This window comes from Mixophyes fleayi, chromosome 5 (genome assembly GCF_038048845.1).
Source record: "Mixophyes fleayi isolate aMixFle1 chromosome 5, aMixFle1.hap1, whole genome shotgun sequence".
NCBI lineage: Eukaryota > Metazoa > Chordata > Amphibia > Anura > Limnodynastidae > Mixophyes > Mixophyes fleayi.
The window spans coordinates 111702917-111723779 of record NC_134406.1 but is presented as its reverse complement, the minus strand read 5'-3'; positions in this window follow the sequence as shown (position 1 = coordinate 111723779).

Below are 20863 nucleotides of genomic sequence, written 5' to 3'. Positions count from 1 at the left end.
ATTTTTCTAATTTACAGAATAATGAATTTTTCCGGAGTCTGGAAAGAACTTCGGCCACTTGTTGGTGATGTGAAGGCAGGTCTTGGGAAAAGATGAGTATGTCGTCCAGATATACTACGACACATACATATAACAAGTCCCGAAAGATCTCATTAATGAAGCCCTGGAAAACAGCAGGGGCATTACATAACCCGAAGGGCATTACTAAGTATTCATAATGCCCATCTCTGGTGTTAAAAGCTGTTTTCCATTCGTCACCGGACCTGATTCTAATCAAGTTGTAGGCACCACGAAGATCCAACTTAGTAAAAATCCGGGCTCCCTTGATCCGATCAAACAACTCAGTAATCAGAGGAATGGGATACCGATTTTTGATAGTGATAGCATTAAGTCCATGAAAATCTATGCAGGGGCGTAATGATCCATCTTTCTTCTTCACGAAAAAGAACCCAGCTCCAGCGGGAGAAGTAGAAGGTCGAATAAATCCTCGCTGGAGATTCTCTTGGATGTATTCAGCAGTAGCCTGAGTCTCAGGTAATGAAAGTGGATAAACACAACCCCTAGGTGGAGTCTTGCCAGGTAACAGGTCAATCGGACAATCCCATGAACGATGTGGGGGAAGACGTTCGGACTGAGCTTTATCAAAGACATCGGCAAATGAAGCATACTGAGGAGGAAGTCCCGGTGAGGAAGGTGAAATGGAGGTTTGCTGTATTCTACGAGGAACAACACGAGAAAGACAGTGTTGGTGACATTCAGGTCCCCAAGACGTAACTTGAGGAGTGCGCCAGTCAATCTGGGGAGAATGACATTGAAGCCATGGAAGGCCTAAAACAATCGGACTTGTAGTAACAGGAAGGATTAAAAACGAAATTTCTTCTCGGTGTAGGACACCAATCTGAAGGGTCACTAAAGACGCACTTTGGGTGATGAGACCGTTGATAATACGTGATCCATCGATAGCAGTCACCGTAATAGGAGTCTTCAGGGTAATCACTGGTAGGGACTATTGATTTACAAGGGATTCAGAAATGAAATTTCCTGCAGCTCCTGAATCAATCAGAGCTTGGGACTCTAAAGACTTAGTAGCAAATGAAATGGTAACGTCAAATGCACAGATTTTTGATTTCGTAGAAGATGGAGAGGACTCCAGGGACCCTAACTTCACCTCTCCAGAACTAGTTAGGGCCTGGCATTTCCCGATTTTTTGGGGCATGACTGGAGCATATGTGTGGCATCAGCACAATAGATACAAAGTCTATTCTTAATTCTTCGATTCCTCTCTGCAGAGGTTAGTTTGGAACGTCCAATCTCCATCGGTATTACCGGAGGTGAAGCAGGACGAATTTGAGAAGTGGGACGAAGAGATGTTTTAGCTGAAGTAGTTCTCTCAGAGTCCCTCTCACGAAATCTGAGATCCACACGATGACAAAGAGAAATTAAATCTTCTAAAGACGTAGGGAGTTCTTGAGTAGTCAGTGCATCTTTAATTTTGTCCGAGAGCCCCTGCCAGAAGGCGGCAATTAACGCTTCAGTGTTCCACTGAAGCTCAGAGGCTAAGATCCTAAATTGAATTACGTACTGTCCTACTGTACGAGAACCCTGTCGTAAACGAAGAATGCTGGAGGCAGCGGAAATAACACGACCTGGTTCATCGAATACATTACGAAACATGGAAATAAATTTGGCACTATCCTGTAACAACGGATCATTTCTTTCATACAGAGGGGAAGCCCATGCGAGAGCTTGTCCGGAGAATAATGAGATGAGATAGGCCACTCTGGAACGATGAGTCGAAAAGTTTTGAGGTTGGAGCTCAAAATGTACTCAGCATTGGTTGAGGAAACCTCTACATGTTTTGGGATCTCCATCATACTTTGACGGAGTTGGCAGGTGAAGCGTGGAAGCCGTAGACACCTGGGATGGCACTGGGGAAACGGAGGAAAGCACAGGAGCATCAACAGAAGCTGTAATATTCTGCCCAGACGTTCTTAGGGAGACTAACGTCTGGTAACATTGTAGTAATAGTTGTTGACGAACATCCTGTTGTTCCACACTGGTGACCAGATGCTGCAGCATCGCTTTAGCTGTGGGTTCCGAATCTGGGTCTGTCAGGGCCTGATCTTACTGTCACGGGCACTAGGAGTCTTTACCCAGTATCACCCGCTGATGGTCTTATCAGAGCAGTTGAGTTGGTATATGATACTCTGATGGCAGGGTGATAATGGAACTGGAAACAGCAGATGGTTAGAGAATGCTCAGAAAGTCTATGACTAGCAGCACTGGTAAACAATAGGTAACTGAACACGAGGATCTGGATGGACAAGGACACGGTCTGCGCACGGCAAGTTGTACCACTGCTATAGTGAGAAGAATGTCCAGGAGTAATAAGGAGGTGGAAGTCAGCGGTCTGCGTATAGCAAGTTGTACCGCTGTCTGTAGTGAAGGAATGGAATCCAGGTGAAGGTAACGGGGAAGTCAGTGGTTTGCGTGTAGCAAGTTGTACCACTGCTTATGTGAGAGGATATATGTAACTGGTGACACAGGGAAACAGGAATCAGTGGTTTGCCTCTAGCAAGTTGTACCACTGAATATATATGTGAGGAAGGACACGAGGAGATAAATGCAATGCAGAGTCTACACGGGTACACTGAACTTGATCCCACGTTGAACTGCACACATTAATAATAATGAATGAACAGCACTGCACAGATAAACAAAGTCACTAGAATAGTCCAGCAAAAGGAAACACAGTCAATATTAGCAATAGTCTCAGAGGATGGAAACTCCGGAGGAGAACAACTCAGTCCAGATGGATATGCAATACACCAGCACAGTCAATGAGAAGTATGCATACCGTGGTTCAGATGAGCAGGCTGTTAGAGATAGCTGCAGGGATACCTGAGCGGCAGGGAACAGACGAGATGAGAAGTCCTTGCAGAATGGAAGCGGCAGGTAGGTGCAGCGCACTGTAGGTAGGCCAGCAAGGACGACAAATACTCAGGAAGCAGTAGTATATCGAATTGAACAGCAGGAGACCACGGGAGAGTTGAAGCGATGTAGCAGAGCTGGAAGCCGAGGAGTGTAGACTCGATGCTAACAGGCAAGTTGACACAAATGGACACACTGTAGAAGCAGTAGGCAGCGGGTCAGCTGACGGCAGGTAGAATGCAGACTGGAGCGCTGAGACGAGCAGGACTCTGTAGACACGCTGAAGTAGCTAACAGGAATCAGCTGGAACAGTAGCGATGTAACACAGGAGAGTTTGAAGTAATCTGTAACTGTAGATATACGGAGACAGCGGATAGGAATCAGCTGCTGGAGTCACGATGAAACACAGGAGAGTTTGCAGTAATCTGTAACTGTAGATACACGGAGGCAGCGGATAGGAATCAGCTGCTGGAGTCACGATGAAAACAGGAGAGTTTGCAGTAATCTGTAACTGTAGATATACGGAGGCAGCGGATAGGAATCAGCTGCTGAAGACACTAGGAACACGAGGAATAGAAGTGGTCTGGAAACCACAAACGGCAAACAGGAATCAGCATCAGCTGAACACACGAGCAGGCACTGGAACACCTTCAGAGACTCATGAGGAATGAGACTCCAAGATCAGGCCACGTGGTATTGACCACAGGTGCTTAATATAGGGAGTGTTGCCTGATCAGCCAATTAAGTTAAAGGAACAGAACTGAAGGTTAAAAGGGACTGCACATGCGCAGTACCTCATTATAATGGACGGACACGGTTCCTAGCTACCTTAGAAGTAGCACTCTCAGTCCGGTGAGTGACACACACTAACACATACTTTAGATTCCTGCACGGTGGTAGTTGGATATAGTCAATTTGTATTACCTGAAAAGGTCCGTCTGTAGGAGGGATGTGGGATGGCTCAGTTGGAATAGTTTTCCCAACATTTTTCCTCAAACAAGTAAGACATGACATTGCCTTCTTACCAGCCTGAGAGGAAAATCTGGGAGCACACCAGTATGCTCTTACTAGTTTGCACATACCTTCTTTACCCAGGTGGGTCAGACCGTGTGCTGCTTCAGCCAGGCTTGGATAGTGCCTTCGGGGAGCTACAGGCTTACCTTGTCCATCCCTCCAGAGTCCTGAGGACTCTTGACCACATCCCTTCGCCTTCCAGACCGCCTTTTCCTGCAGGGAACACAAATCTTGCATTTCAATTAATTTCTGCATGTCTAATGTCTGAAAAACCATCATAGTCTCGGTCAATACAGTCATAGGTTGCCCTGCTGCCCATTTAGCAGCTTCGTTCGCCCTGTTATTGCCCAGTGACACTGGGTCTTCTTCAAAGGTATGGGCTTTGCACTTTATGACTGCTACTGTTCTGGGTAACTGTATCGCTGTCAGAAGTCCTTTTATGTGTTGTGAGTGTGCCACTGGCATACCTACTGCTGTCGTAAAGTTTCTAAGATGCCAAAGGGCCCCAAAATCATTCACTACCCCGAAGGCGTACCTAGAGTCAGAATATATATTGGCTGATTTACCCTCTGCTAATTCACACGCTCTCCTTAATGCTACTAGTTCCGCCACCTGGGCTGAGTGAGGTGGGCCAAGGGGTTCAGCTTCTACCACATCCTGATCGTCTACAACAGCGTAACCAGTACATAGCTCTCCCGTCTCTGTCTGTCTATCACAACTCCCGTCCGTATAAAACGTAAAATCTACATTTTCTAAGGGCTGTCACGTATGTCGGGCCTTGCAGTAAAGGTCTGATTCAGGTGTTCCATACAGTCATGCGTGTCAGTACTCTTGCCTAACTCATCATCGACCAGGGTCTACTCACCTCCCACCCTTTGTGTCTCTTGAGACACATATGGAAGGTATGTAGCTGGATTTAAGGTGCTACATCGTTTGATGGTGATGTTTGAGGGTGCCATCAGGGATAGTTCCCACTTTGTGAATCTAGCTGAAGAAACATGTCTGGTTTGGGCTGAATTTAACAGAGCTGATACAGCATGGGGTGTATAGACAGTTGAATTATGTCCTAATACTACGTCCTCATTCTTACTTACCAGAAGAGCAGTTGCCGCTACACTTCTGAGACATGTTGGGAGTGATCTTGCCACATTGTCCAATTGTGCACTGTAGTATGCTACCGGTCTGCTAGCGTCACCATGTTTCTGTGTGAGGACACCTGCTGCACAACCATCAGCTTCCATACAGTATAGCTGAAAAGGCTTTTCGTAATCAGGTATTCCCAATGCAGGTGCTTTAGTCAGACTATCTTTAAGGTTAAAGAATGCTTGCTCTGACTCTTCTGTGTGTACAACACGTTCTGGTTTTGACAAAGAGACTAGCTCCTGCAATGGTAATGCCAGAATAGAAAAACCTGGGATCCAGGATCTACAGTATCCACACATCCCCAGGAAGGTACGAATCTGCTTCTGGCTCTGCGGCAGAGTCATGTGTTGTATAGCCTCAATCCTGTCGGTTGTCAGGTATCTTAGCCCCTTAGTGAGGCAGTGTCCTAAGTATTTGACCTTAGTCTGACATGGCTGTAATTTGTCCTTTGCCACCTTGTGCCCTGTTTACGAGAGATGGAGCAGCAACAATTTAGTATCATGTAAACATGACATAAAAGAATCAGAGCACAGCAACAAATCGTCCACATATTGAATTCGAACAGACCCATTGTGGGGTTGAAAGGATTGCAAACAGTCATGTAAGGCTTGGGAGAAAATACTGGGGCTGTCAATGAACCACTGGGGAAGTCTGGTCCATGTGTATTGCACTCCCCGGTAGGAGAATGCAAAAAGGTATTGGCAGTCAGGGTGAAGAGGGACTGAGAAGAAAGCAGAACATAGATCAATGACAGTAAAGTGACTAGCAGACGGTGGAATCTGCATGAGGATGACAGCTGGATTCGGCACTACGGGGAATTGGCTCTCAACAACTTTATTAATTCCCCTTAAGTCCTGGACTAATCTATAGCCCCTCCCCCCATTCTTCTTCACAGGGAAAATGGGACTATTTGCTGTACTGGCTGTACGAATTAAAATCCCTTGTTGTAACAGCCTCTCAATAACAGGATATACCCCTAATTCCACCTCCGGTTTTAATGGATACTGTGGGATTTTTGGAGCTATCCTACCACTTTTTAGATTGACCATGACAGGGGCTACGTTTGCCATCAGTCCAGTGTCCTGTCCATCTCTGGTCCATAGTGAACCTGGTATTTCCAGCAGCATCCCCTTTACTTGAGATGGACTGTGTTCTATAACAGGAGAGTGTAACATTAACCTTTGAGGGGTGTCCAATATATCCTGTACCTCATGTGCGACTTTCTCCGGTATATCTAAGAACACACCATCTGGAGTACAGTATATGACACATCCCATTTTACATAACAAGTCTCTTCCCAGAAAGTTAGTAGGAGCCGCCGCAGCCAAGAGAAATGAATGCTTGGTATGCAGGGGCCCGATAGTAACTTCAGCAGGTTTAGTTAGTGGATAATGCAACACTCTTCCCATTATCCCCATAGCTGGAACAGTTTTACTGGTCACCTGTAGATTGAAAGGAGAGGTTATCACAGATCGGGCCAACCCTGTATCTACAAGAAAAGTTTGCTTCCTTCCAGCTATGTCAACTATCATTGTTGGTTCTTCTATCTGACTCTTAGTTAACCTCACTGGCTGTAGACTACAAGTATGACCTGACCCCTAGCGCTGACTATCTTTTTCCCGCGCAGCATTTTCTGCTATAATTTGTGCGGGTAGATGTGAGTCTTCTAATCTATGAAAATTCCCCTTTGAAGGATAACTACGTGACCCACCCATATGTGTATACTGTCTTTCTTCTTTACAATCTCTTGCGAAATGGCCTTCTTCGTTACACTTGAAACACCTGATTATTCTATATTTCTTATTATGTGGGTTGTATGCTGGTGGTCGTGTATGCACTCCCTCTAAAGCCTGTATACTTACCGTCATTAACCTATCACTTTTCTCTTCCTTTTTTCTAAAGAGGTTTTTGTCATGCTCCACAGCAGACTCCCTAAGAGAATCTACTGTGATGCCTCTCCAATTAGGTAATGTGGTCTGTACTCTTGTCTTTAAATTTACTCTAAGGCCATCCATTAATACTCCTACAGCTACCTCTCTGTGATGTGGGTCCTCACCTATGCTGGATATCCCAGTGAACCGTGTTATCGCTGCTATAGCTCTAGCAAAGTAATCTGAGGCTGTTTCACTATCCTTTTGTTTTATGGTGAAAATTTTACTCCAATTTACCACTAATGGAAAATAGATGGCTAAATGTTTGACAATTTGTTCTATATTCTCTTGGTTAATCTCATCAGTCAAGGTGTCATCTTCATCCAACAAACAATCTTTAATACATTTTTGTATGTCAGTATTGGGAGGATGACACGCCCTCAACACTAAACGCCAATCCTTATTGGTTGGTTTGTGTGCATTTCCTAAGTGACACTTTGCCAACTCTTTTCTCCCTATTGTTCTCCCCACGTGTCACAATACACAGTTGCGTATGCACCATATTTCTTACACATGAGAAACCTCGCTGAACCAATAGGCCCTTCCTTAGGCAGTACACTGGCCATCTCTAGCGTATGCTTAGCACCCATGTTGAACAATACCTTCTGCACGGAACACAGACACACCGCAATGTTCTGTTCTTTCCACCCAACAATTTCAACCCTGTTGCTACAATCACCGCTAGAGATCTCTAATGCCCCAGTGAACGTAGTTCCAAATAGTCACGTCCACTCGCTTGCTCTTGTTCCGAACAAGAATCCCTAACACAGAAATAGTTCCTCGATAGCTATCTCAAATTTCTGTTGAGTTTATTATAACTGGTAGCACCAAGTCGATACAATCAACCAGCCTTTCCAATATAATTCCTCCACGCACTTCCAATTTTACCCTCGCGGTTGTGTTTACCGTGCGGTTAGATCGCACCGCCTACTAATACTAATTATCAGTAAACCTTGCGATCTATTGGTGGCGATTCGCGATAACCCGTTTTTCGCACTCGGTATACCTGCCTTGTATACCGGCCTTCAGTTGGGCAACCTGCCTCATCAGACAGCAACTGAGCACAATCCACAATAAAACAGTGTATCTACGTTACAATATCACACACTATACACCTTTCTGCGCAGAAAATCAAAAGTTCCCTAACAATAGTAATAATGTCTCAGAGGCTTTCACAAGTAATTATACTATACACATATAATAACTATCAAAACGATTGTTTAACCACGTGGAAAATCTACCGCAGGAAATACACGTATGCTAAGCAATGCAATACAGTTAAAACGCACAATGACAATAAAAAGAGACAGTTTTCTCTTTTGTCCCTAGGTTCTAGTTAGCGTGCCCTAGACAATGCAAAACGCACATTCGGTTTCACAACACAGAGTAAAATTCAGGTTTTGAACACATTGCGTTCTTACCCGTATATGACGCGTCTCCACCCTTTGTTGCGGAAACGAAATCCGTTGGTCTTGCGTATCGTCCGGCAACGAAACCTCCAAAACTCACGAGCCCCCAAATTGTTAAGTGCGTATTGTCGCTAACAAATAACGATTGTCGAATCTCGATTTGTGTTTCCAACGCACAAAGATTTATTCTCAAAAAGTAGCAGTAGATATTCAAGCGAAAATTATAATAAGTACAGCCGTTACTTATCGCAGGCACTCTGGATCCAGTGTACAGTCATTCAATCCTGAAGTCTGGGGACGAGATGTCTGCACACTAGATGAGGAGCTGCTGTTTATATGCACACAGAAATACAGTAAAACAATGCAGAATGGTATAGCTTGCTTCTATTGGTCCAGGTTTCAGGAAGATCCAAGGGGTTGTCAATCATTGGCTAGTTCAACCTAAAGAATCCAAAGGAGGGGGTCATCTCCTCAGGGGGTATGCTCTGATCTTCCCGTCAAGATTCCTTAGTCTTAAATAGTTCATAATTCCCAATCATTCATAACTTGCGTATGCACTCTGCGATTCCTTCGCAGAGTGGCCCGGACAGTTGCAAATGTTAAGAGGAGTATTATGATACCACACATGATATGATTCCTTCAACCTGTACCATATGTTTTACTGATATGCATATAACTTATGATATTACACATAAATACTACTATATTTAGACATAAATGACTATCTGTTGCAACTACCATTAATGTGTACTATTTTACAAGTGTGCGTGTGTGTGCGAATGTATGTAAAAGACTAAATACTGTTGTTGCCACGTGTTGCAGCTGCGTACGCCCTTTTACGCCGTAGCGTGCCCTTTTATGCCGTACGCATCTTTTCAGACAGAGACAATCAAGTTTGCTCGATTTTAATTGAAATTACTTTATCCAATATGCTAACTTCGACAATACAGCTGGGCTTTCTGAGTTCGCAGGGCTCGGGCCAAGAGTTTTCCCGGCTTGTCACCCCAGTGATAAAACTTATTTCGGCATTTACGATAGTCCAGCTGTATCTTACCCAACATCAACCTATTGAGGGTCTTTCTCACTTCCGCTAACTCCGCAAGAGTTTCTGACTCTCTAGAGACTTTATGTCTCATTTCAAGGGATTTAATTTTTTCCAGGAGTAGGTCTCGGTATGCTATCTTTTGTTTTTTCATGAATGTACCTAGCTGAATCATCTTTCCCCTAATAACACATTTATGAGCCTCCCATAGTAAGATTTTTGATATGTCAGGAGTGTCATTATGCAGTATATAGTCGTCTAATGCTGTCTCGATTTGGGTTTTACTATAATTTTCTTGGATCAGAAGCTCGTTCAACCTCCACGTGAATGGCTTGTGGCCAGGTTGGGGTAATAAAAGGGCCAAGTATACCGGAGCATTGTCCGACCAAGTGACCTGACCTATTGTTGCTTCCCTTATCAGATCTAAGTGACTGTGTGATAGGAAAAAGTAGTCCAGTTGGGAATATATATTGTGTGGGTGGGAGAAAAAAGTGTAACCTCCATGTGTCGACCATGCATGGTGCGTCTCACCTTGCAGTAAAGTTTGCCGGAGTATCTAGTCAGCCCTGATGAGGCATCAATGGCAGGATGAAGCACCCAGTTGAAATCTCCTCCTAGAACAAGAATACCTTCCCGCAGCGGATCCACCTTGTCCAAGATGGCTTCTAGGAAAACAGGTTGATTGTGATTAGGCGCATATAAAGTCACCAGGGTAAAGGACTGGTCAAAGATTTTGCAGGTCAGGGCTAGACCCTGCCCGCTTGCAGTTTGTGGATTGCTATCTCTTTGACCTGCAGTTGCCTGGAAAGAAGTATGGCTACACCTAATGTCTTGCTGTCGGGGTTATTACATGTGAAAATGTGCGGATAATGTTAGCTACGAAGGCGAGGCTCAGCACCCTGCTTAAAGTGTGTCTCTTGTAAAAAAGCCACATCTACTTTTGTTGCTATGAGGTCCCTTAGAAGCCTAGATCTTTTCTCTGGTAAATTAAGACCCTTAACATTAAGGGTCATACAATTAAGTTTATCCCTTGTCATCTAAGTGGAACATGAAACATGTGATGGCGTGGCAGCTGCTCTGTGGGGGATATGTCCGTGTAACCCAGAAAGGTGGTAGAGGAGTATAATGAGGGGAGGGAAAAAAGGGGAGTGGGAAAGAGGGACAAGGAGAAGAAAAATGCATATAACAAAAACATTTGTAAATAGTATTCGCTACTTTAAACAGAAATATCAGCCTGCTCCGAGGAAACATGAGAGGCCGTTGACCTCTCAAGCCTCGGAAAAAACTTTTGCGGATCAGGGGGTACTGGGGGGGTTTAACATCAGTGACAACTTTGTATAAAAATTCTTTTGTACTGTTATTTAAGCTTATTAGTGAGAAAATGTGAAACCTAACATATTGAAAACCAAAGACAGGCGGTCAAAAGAAAAAAAATAAATTATATATATATATATATATATATATATATATATATATATATATATATATATATATGCAAGAACCAGAGCAATCATAACTTTGCAAATAGTCTAACTTAAAAAAAAAAAAAAAAAAGGAAACGTTCTGCAAGGAGCAACCTCCCTCCCTCCACCCAACGTCCGTCAAAGAAACAGACCGCATTTAGCTGTCAGTTCTTTTCTGTGGTTTCCTGACCCCTCTTCTGATGATGTAGCACCTCCGACCTGTGGGAACAGATACAGGAAAATAGAGAAGGGGAGGGGAGGGGTGTAGTGGAAGGGAGAGGCAAGGAAACATAGAGGACAAATGGCTTGTCTGTGAGGCTTCTTTACTGTGTCTCTTGTTTAGAAACAAAAGGCGGCAAGCAAATCAGGTCCTCCTAGATCCACTCCCTGTAGCTCTTGGATTCTTGAGTCTGTTATTGGTTGGTCAAGTGCCATCTTGGCTCGGCTGATTTTGGCACTTTTGGGGACTCTTCCTTGACCTGCCCACCTGTCGGAACCTTTCCGCTCCCTGAGGAGCCTCCATCAGCGTCAAGTGGGAGAAGGACTCTTGCCATTCTGGAAGTGTAACCTTTGGGATACCCAGTGATGAGCAGAAATCTGAGAGGCCTGACAGATCCACCAGCACGGCCGATTTCCCTTCATGGACCACCTGCAGCTGGAAGGGGAAGCCCCAGCGATACGAAATGTTATTCTTCAGTAGCTCTTCTGTAAGGGGCTTTAGCATCCGCCTTTGCTGGAGCGTGTGCCATGATAAGTCCTGAAAGACCTGGATCTCATGACCGTTGAACTGGAGGCCATCCAAGCATCACAGCTTCCGCATGATCTCATCTTTTTGGGCAAAATAATGCAAGCGGCAGATGACATCTCTGGGTTTTTCTGAAGGAGCCCCTCGTGGATGTAATGCCCTATGTGCTCTGTCAAAAGTAATGACATTCTCCGGTGGCATTTCTAGTATTTTGTTGAATACTTTCGTGAGGGCGTCCACCAGACCTTGCGTGGGGACATCTTCAGACAGCCCCCTTATCCTCAGGTTATTTCTGTGACCTCCATTGTCCATGTCATCCATCTTGTAATGCAGCCACTGTAGGGCTTTTTCCTGTGCTGATACTGTGGATTTGAGGGTGGTATAACGGCTTTCTTCTGCCTCCTTGCTCTCCTCCAAGGCCACCAACTGGTGACCCATGTGCGCCAGATCAGCTTGGAGTGTAGCTACCTCATGGTGGACCGCCTCCTTCAATCTGGTCTCCAACATCTCGAAATCCTTCTTGAAAGGGACCTTTTGTTTGGTTGGCAGGGTCCGGAGCATGCCCATAATCTGGGATAGTTCTAGCTGGTCTTTGACTGGAGAAACCTTAGCGGTCTGGGCCACGGCTACTGGGGAGTCAGGCGTAGATGGTTGAGACTGACTGGTGGATGAGGCCATGTCGATCGTTTCTAGTCCAGTTGAAGATTTCAGGAAAGCACGTAGATTTGAGCGCTGAGGTGTGGGCACGGGTTGTTTAGAAGCTTTCTTGGTGGAACCTCGCTTATCTTTGCCCATCTGGGCCTCCAGTCAGCACCCCTGGAAGGTTACAAGAACTGGTCTTCTTCAGCAGTACTATAGCATATAAATGAGTCATCACTAGACCCGTCCCCCCATTTGAGGCCTAGACAGCCATGTCAGGATCAGGAATGCAGGAGATGTATTTGAGCCGGCATCTCAGGAGTTGCCAGGGAGCCCCCAGTCTCCACACCCCCACTGGGCCGCAGCGGCAGCAGAGTCTATTCTAATATAGATCCTGCAAAAGGAAATCATCCAGTGGTGGCCATGCAATTGAGTAACTGATCTGCAGTAACAGGGAAACTCCGGCAACTGTGACCAGTGTCTAGATGTATAGTAGGGTTTCCCTGCGCCTCTGTTATTGCTGCTCTGTAACTCTGGGGGCCATAGGTCACAGCAGTGGGAGTTTATCTAGCTCCAGATGGAAACCCAGAGAGGTATCTTGTTTTATGAGTGGAAGTGAGGCTTGTAATTTGCTACTTTTAATGGGGTTCCCCACCGCAAGACGATAATGAGCCTTATGGCTCAAAGTACCTCTTTTTCATGGGCCTCTCTCTTGTTTGCTGTTCTGCCGTGGGAGAAGCTCAGGTGCCGCGTTCCTCTATCCTTCTTCGGTTTTCCGCCGACCGGAAGTTGGCTTCCGAGAACCGGAAGTCGGGTCAATCGGTCCTCCAGAGGAAATTGCTGCCGAGGCTGTAATGACGTGACTAGGCCGTGGATCGCGGAGGCCTTGCCGATAGGTCCGGGGGCTTCACGGGCCCGAATAAGGTATGTAGCTTGGTGGTTTTGTCCCTCCAGTTCCTCTATACAGTGCCCACACTCAGCAGTCTTACGAGGTCACGTGGTGGCGCGGTCCCGGGGCACAGCCTGTTGTTCCGTGAGCAAGCAAAAAGCTCAGTTTGGAACCCACAATACACGGGTCCCAGTAGCCAGATTTGTGCCTGGTGAGTTCAGCCTCTGAATTGGCCACTTTGCTGCAGAGTAAAGACCCTGGCTAGCCCCTGAATTTGAGATTGGAGCGGAGCTCTAAAAACTTTCAACCTCCCGAGATGGCGTCCAGGGCACGCCCCCCGTTCAACTTTTTTTTATCACAACCTCAGCTCAATTTTTTTTAATCAATCTAAAATTCGAGAAATTTCATTGAACATTCAAATTTTAGAATGATAGGCAATTGCTTTGAGAATCTCTGTTTTTTATTATTTTCTTTTTTGCCTATATTTAATGAAGTCCTTAATCAACAATGAAGAATTTATGTTTCTTATGAGTAGACACACCATGCTAAGAAGTTAGAAGGGTCAGATTAATTATTTAGCTCAGGAACTGTTTTTATCTGACTTAATTTAAGGCCTAATGAGTAAATCAGGTTTTGAAGCCTTAAAAAATTCCATGAAATTTCTCAAACTTTAGATCAAAAAATGAAGCAAAGTGCCCAAACCTTTGCATATGAAACATTCACTGTTTATTTTTATAATCTGCTCAAATCAGCAAATAAATAGTAATTGTGCATTACATGCAGAAATAGTTGATTTTTACATATGTACCTTGAAGTGGTTCATTTACCTTTTTTACTTACATATTTATTTAAACCAGCACTTTGACCAGGGATAGCCACATTTTGTATACTCCTGTATAAGACAAGAGAATTTCTGTTTGATAAAATGTATTCTGAAAACATTGTATTTATGAAAGATTAAGGGCTAGATTTACTAACAGGCGGGTTGCTCAAACCGCCGATTTTTGGCTACTTTGGTGGCGGTTCTGCCATCGCCGGATCTACTAAAGGCAAAACCGCCGTCCAAACGGACAGAAATGGCTTTTTTCAAAACCATCCCGTTAAAAATCGCCATCCCGATTTTAACAATGATGAACATACAAACAGCAGGATTAACTATGGAGGGGTTTGGCAAACTGTCGGAAAAGCGCCATTCAAAGAAACAAAATAAAAGAGCTGGTTGTGAGCGGCGAGATTGTTCAAACATCATGCTGCCGGAGCTCCGGCAGTTGTCAAAATAGTAAAGAAAAGATAAAAGTTTTTTTTTAAAAAAGCGTGCGGTCCCCCCTCTATTCAGTCTTAACCCTAATGCTGCCAGCCTACTGCTGGTTCCGTGAAAATCGGTGAAAATTTTTGCATGGGGTCCCCCCTATTTTCAAGGAACCAGCACTAGGCAAACCAGCCGGGTTGGAGGCACTATAGCAGGGTGACACACAGGGGTCCCCCTGCCATAACGACTAACCAACCCCAGGCTGTTCAGCGCTGGACTGGATTCCCTAGGGAGTGGGGTCCGCGGAAAAAAAATGAGCGCCCCCCCCCGCCCTAGGGACACCCAGGCCACCCAGTGCTGATAGCACTAGGGCTCTTTCTATACCCCTGGGTGGTGGGTGTAGGGTAATAACGGCGAAATAAGTGTCAAAAACCAAACAGACGCCATTTTGTTTTGTGGAACTACAAGCCCCGGCCAGCCAGGTTGCCATAAATGGTGTGGGCATACTGCTACTTGTATAAGTGCCAACATACCCTGACACCCACTGGTGGCTGGGACCTGTAGCTCCACAAATCAAAATGTTAACAAAATCATAACACCCTCATTACAACCACTAACATTTATTAAAAATAATAAACCCACAATAAAGACAGTAAACACCCTCATTTACACCAAAACCTGGTCTCACACACTGGGCTAGGTGTTGCAAGTGGGGGGGGCCCGCTCGTTTTTTTCGGTGGACCCCACTCCCTTAATTTTAATGAGTGACTTAGACTGTGGCCATGTGCTAGCTGAGGTTGAGTCATTAGGCACATGTATGATCATGATTTGAGAAGGAGGCCTCATCAGCTTTTCAAAGTGTCTCACAAGTATTTTTGTGACATCATAAAATTCTATTTGTGTCTGTGCATTACATAAAATTGTGTAGGACTGTGTACAGTGAAATGGTAAGCAAGTAAATTTTATACAGAAATTGGAAGGACATCACCATCATCAACATTTACTTATATAGCGCCAGCAAATTCCGTAGCGCTTTACAATTAGAGACAAACACAGTAATAAACAATACTGGGTAAAAAAGACAAAGAGGTAAGAGGGCCCTGCTCACAAGCTTACAATCTGTTGTTTAATGGGAGCTGGATACATGAGGTTAAATCTACATATTGCAGATTGCAAAGGTAAAAGTGATTTGCATGCTATGTGATCCAGTCACACAGTAATGTTGATCTGGGGTCAGAGGGTTGTTGTCTTGTGTGAATTGTATAAAGGGTGGTATTAGAATAACCTAGTGAGGTTAAGAGGGTGGTTGAGGAATATTATAAGCTTGCCTGAAGTGGTGTGTTTTCAGACAACGCTTGAAACTTTGCAGACCAGAGGAAAATCTTATTGTGCGAGGGAGGGAATTCCACACAATTGGTGCAGCTCTAAAAAAGTCCTGTAAAGGGAAATGGGAGAAAGTAATGAGAGTGGATGAGAGACGCAGATCTTGTGCAGAATGGAGTTGTCGAGTTGGGAGATATTTTGAGAGAAGTGAGGAGATGTATGCTAATGCAGTTTTGTTGATGGCCTTATATGTTAATAGAAGAATTTTATATTGGATTCTGTAAAAAACAGGCAACCAATGCAGAAACTGAAAGAGTGGCTAAGCAGAGGAAGAATGATTTGCAAGGAAAATCAGTCTGGTCGCTGCATGAAAACTAGATCGTAGGGGATTGAGTCTGTTTAGGGAAAAACCAGTAGGTGAATGATGAGTGCATGAATTAAAGTTTTTGTAGTGTCTTGGGTAAGATATGTGTGTATTCTGGGATTTTGTCTTAAATGTATGTACATGATTTAGATGTAAAGTCGATGTGGGGAACAAAGGATAGTTGAAAATCAAGGATTACATCTAGGCAGCAAGCTTGCGGGGTGGGATTATGGTGATGTTGGCAACACAAATAGAAATGTCAGGTAGGTAATTTCTGTTGGTGGGTGGGAATATTATTAACTCTGTTTTTGAAAGATTGAGTTTGAGTTGTCGAAAGGACATCCAAGATGAAATGGCAGAAAGATAGTCTGTAACACAGGACAACACAGCTGGTGAGAGATCAGGAGAGGACAGATACATTTGGGTATGTCAGAATCACTAGGTGGAATTGATGATACCTGCCAGCAGTTGACGAAACTGAGTACTGAGGCGCAGAGTCTAACACGCCCCTGGTTTTCACCAGGAACCCCCGCAAGGTGGTATGGACTTTGCTGGAAGGGATGTGCAAGTCGCGTCCCTCAGTATCAGTCAGCTGGCGAGGTAACAATTGAGGCAGCGGTGACAGCCCACCAGGAGGCAGGATAGAAGAGTAGTCAGCAAGCCGGGTCAAAACCAGAGGAACAGATATAACCAAATCAGAAGCAAGAGAATGGTCAAGAAGCCGGGTAAATACCAAATATCACTCTAAGCCAGAATCAGGAACCAAAAGAGAAGTCAGGAACAAGCCGGGGTCAGAATCCAAATAACAGCAGCACAGGAACAAACACTGGAGCAAGGCTGAAGACCAAATACTCTGGCACTAGACATGTGTCAGAGGCTGCTTTATATACCCTAAGGTGCCTCCTGATTGGGTTAGGGAGATTTTGGCGGTAAGACATGGTGGCTGCAGACAGGTGAGCAGAGATGGTGTCCCGCTGCTAGGCAACAGGACGTGGATGCTGAGAAGATGCAGGCATCCGTCTCCTGCACCAAGTGTCAGTGCGGAGACGGCGCCTGACAGGGTATCATCCACATAGAGATGATACTGAAATCCAAAGGAGCATATTAGGTTTCCAAGAGAAGTGGTATAGATAGAGAACAGCGGAGGACCTAGTATTGAGCTTTGTGAGACTCCTACTAATAAAGGAAGCGGAGCAGAGGTGGATCCAGAGACATTAACACTGAAAGAGCGATTAGAAAGGTAGGATGAGAACCACGATAGGATAGTGTCTTGACGACCTAGGGATGGTAGCGTTTGTATGAGAAGAGACATTCCTTCCAGTTGTCAGATAGATAAAATGATGCACCCAAAAGGTGACTAGGCCTCTTATGCTTATTACAGAGGAGGTTTCATGTGTGATTTTTCTACTTCATGTTGAAAGACAGACATAACACAAATGCAGTACGCAGTAAGTATTTTATTTCTGGGGAGGCACAGTGTTTACTACCAGCATTTATCACCCATACGTCGGCCGTTCCTGTCACACGGCCTCGAGTACCAAATGGCAGGTTTTCTTTCAATTAGGCCAGCACACTTTAATTGCCACTTGGGCCTGTTAAACCCAGAAAGATAAATGCGCACGCAGGTCAAAAATAGTCATATACAAAATGGTTTCATGTATAGTGTCATGAATAGCCCCCCTCTAGCTATTCCCTAATTGAATATCTTATCCTATATTCACACCGTCAAACAATATATCACCTCTATTTTGTCAGGAAAACTCTCCTGACTACCTTCACCTGTCACAAAATGCACTATGCGCACTTGTGACTTGGAAGTGTTTACTACATGAGGTTACACACAATTCCAGCATTCAATCTTCCTCTCAGCTATAGCACAGGCTATAGATTTAGCAGAATCGACCCCAAACAGCACCTACTTCGGTTTGCTACCACCTATGGAATAAGGGCAATATACTGCCTCACACTAGCATACAATGAGCACTCCTTGTTACCCACAGTTTAGCATGGCACACACCAGCAATCAAAAGGTTAACACTTAACCCCTCAAGACTCTATGACACAAATGTACATGCAGGCACACACTCGGCCGGTGCTAGTCGGTATCCCGATGCTGGGGATACCGACACGCTATACCCCTCCAAAAGAACACTGAAGCGTGTAATCACCGAAGTTATTAAAATATACACTTACCTTCTCCCCGACGCAGGACATTCCCGAAAGCAGTGCTCTACGACTGCTGTAAAATCTGAAGAGGCGCTGCATTGTGACAATTAACGTCACAATGAAATTGGAAACTGGATGCATGGAGGATGCTATTAGTGGCTGTGGATTTTCTAAACTTATCGGTCATTAATTCCTTTTGGTCAGTGATGAATATAGTTAAATCAGGAAAGTTTATTCTTTTTTCATCAATATCATAAGTTAACCTTAAGTTGATTTGGTTGTTATTCAGTTTGTTAATGAATTCAATAAACATTTCTTTTTCACCTTTCCAGACAATGAAGATGTCATCTATGAACCATAGCCAAACCAGGATACATAGTGTATATTTTTCATTTTCCTCTGTAAATACTCTCCCTTTCCCACCAACCTAAATAGATATTTGCACAAGTGGGGGCACAAGTTGTCCCCTTCACAGTGACCCTCACTTGTAAGAAAAATGTATTGTCAAAAGTGAAATATATATCAGTTAGAATACATTCTAATAAAGCCAGAATAAAGTTGTTATGATCATTCCTTGCTGTTCAATATTTTTTCCATCTCCACAAATTGTTGAACAGCATGAATACCTGTTCAATGTTCTATACTTGAGTATAATGATTCAATATCACAGGTACATAACCATGTGTTGTTCCTTACGGGGATATTTTGAAGTTTACTAAGAACATCTAAGGTATCTCGTACATAGGATGGTAGAGTGAGCACAAATTCTCTTAAATGTACATCAATGTATACACTAGCCTTCCCTTCCCAGTTTTTGTCAGGTAGAGAGTAAATTATCCCCCATAGCCCTGCTACTATTCATGGCGCGATATATACTATTTTGATAGACAACTATAGGGAATGACATGGTATCCCTTCATGTATGTGTTTAGAAGGAATAGACTGTATATAAGAGAATTTGCCAATCAATCTATGTCTGATCTATGTTTGGAGGGGTTTAAGATGCACACTGTTATCTACCTATAGTAATACAATATAATAATCTGTATCTAATGTAAGAGGAGCTTATAACATTGGAGTTCATAAAGCAATAGCTCACTATATATTATATAAAAGACGCTAAGTGGTGCAGACAGCAGTTTTACTTTTTGTTTGAGCACTTACACTTATTTTATATTTATAATTTTATATATAATAATAAAAGTTAAGTTTTAATTTTGGAATGCTCCTTTCGATACAAAATCATATACTTAACATGGAGTTGTTAGTGCACCTGTAATAATAAACTTCTTTCCTATTTTTGATAAGTTCCTTAATGAATCAGGCCCAATAAGAACAAATCATATAAATTAGCCAAGACCTTATAAGGACCATAATGATAAATACAAATAAAAAAAACATAAAAAAGATAAGAAAAGGCCCAATAAAAATAATTATTCATTAAGAATACAGTATTTGATATTTTTTAATAATTGAACATGAAATATATTTACTTTAAAAAAAGTCATGACTGAATGCTTCTCCAAACTCTAGATACATAACTACTCCTCTTCAAAAGGTAAGGTGTTCTATCACCACTGCAAATATTAAAAGCTATTAACCCAATACCTATATATTTCAACTGTGATGGAACATTGTCTTGATTTCTTTCATAATGAAATCATTCATGGCATATGAGGTTTATTGGCCATTTTGGTTTTACACATATTTCTTATACTATTTATAAATGGAATATTATATTTGGGATGGTTTCTCCCACATATTTTAGGCTATTTTTTTCAATACAATTGCAAGCCTTACATTGTTTACAACTACAACAACCTGTAACAAAAGTGTATTTATTAGTAATACTGTTTATTTAAACTTTTCAAAAGTATGATATTGTGTATTGTTTTGAGCAATAAAAAGGTGCTAGCATTAATGGCACATTTTTGTTGTGAGTTACAAATGATAATCCTTCCCTATCTTTTTGGTTCCTCCTAAAGCTTCGAAGATTACTCACTCTGGATAACCTGTAACTTAAAAATTCTTTCTATTATAAAAATTTATATTTATACTGTCACGAACGCCCAGCCTGTCTCAGATACAGAAATCTGAACAGCTGGCCTTGACTGGCGTCACTTAGAAATGAATACACATTTTCTGCCACCACAAATGATTTATTATGGTGTCTTTATGTTCACCAAAACCACTTATTAATGTTTCACACTTAAATCACATGTACACATGTAGCATGAGCCTCTCTGGACTTCGAAAGTTCACAAAGGAACACGGAGAACATGCTAGATTAAATTTATTTAATCTGAAAAATGGTTCCAAGGCTTAGTTACAAAAATTAAATACAAGACATACAATAAATTTGCACAAATAAGTTTCAGAAAATAAAATAGGAAATAAAACCAGACTACATTCAGTCTTGAAAGACCCCTCATGAAAATGCACATGATATTGTCTAAAACAGAAGATTTTAAACCCTTCTTACAGGCTCTTTACCCCCACCTTAGGAATTACATTTTCATTTTCAAAGTCAGATTGATTCCCAAAATGACACAGAG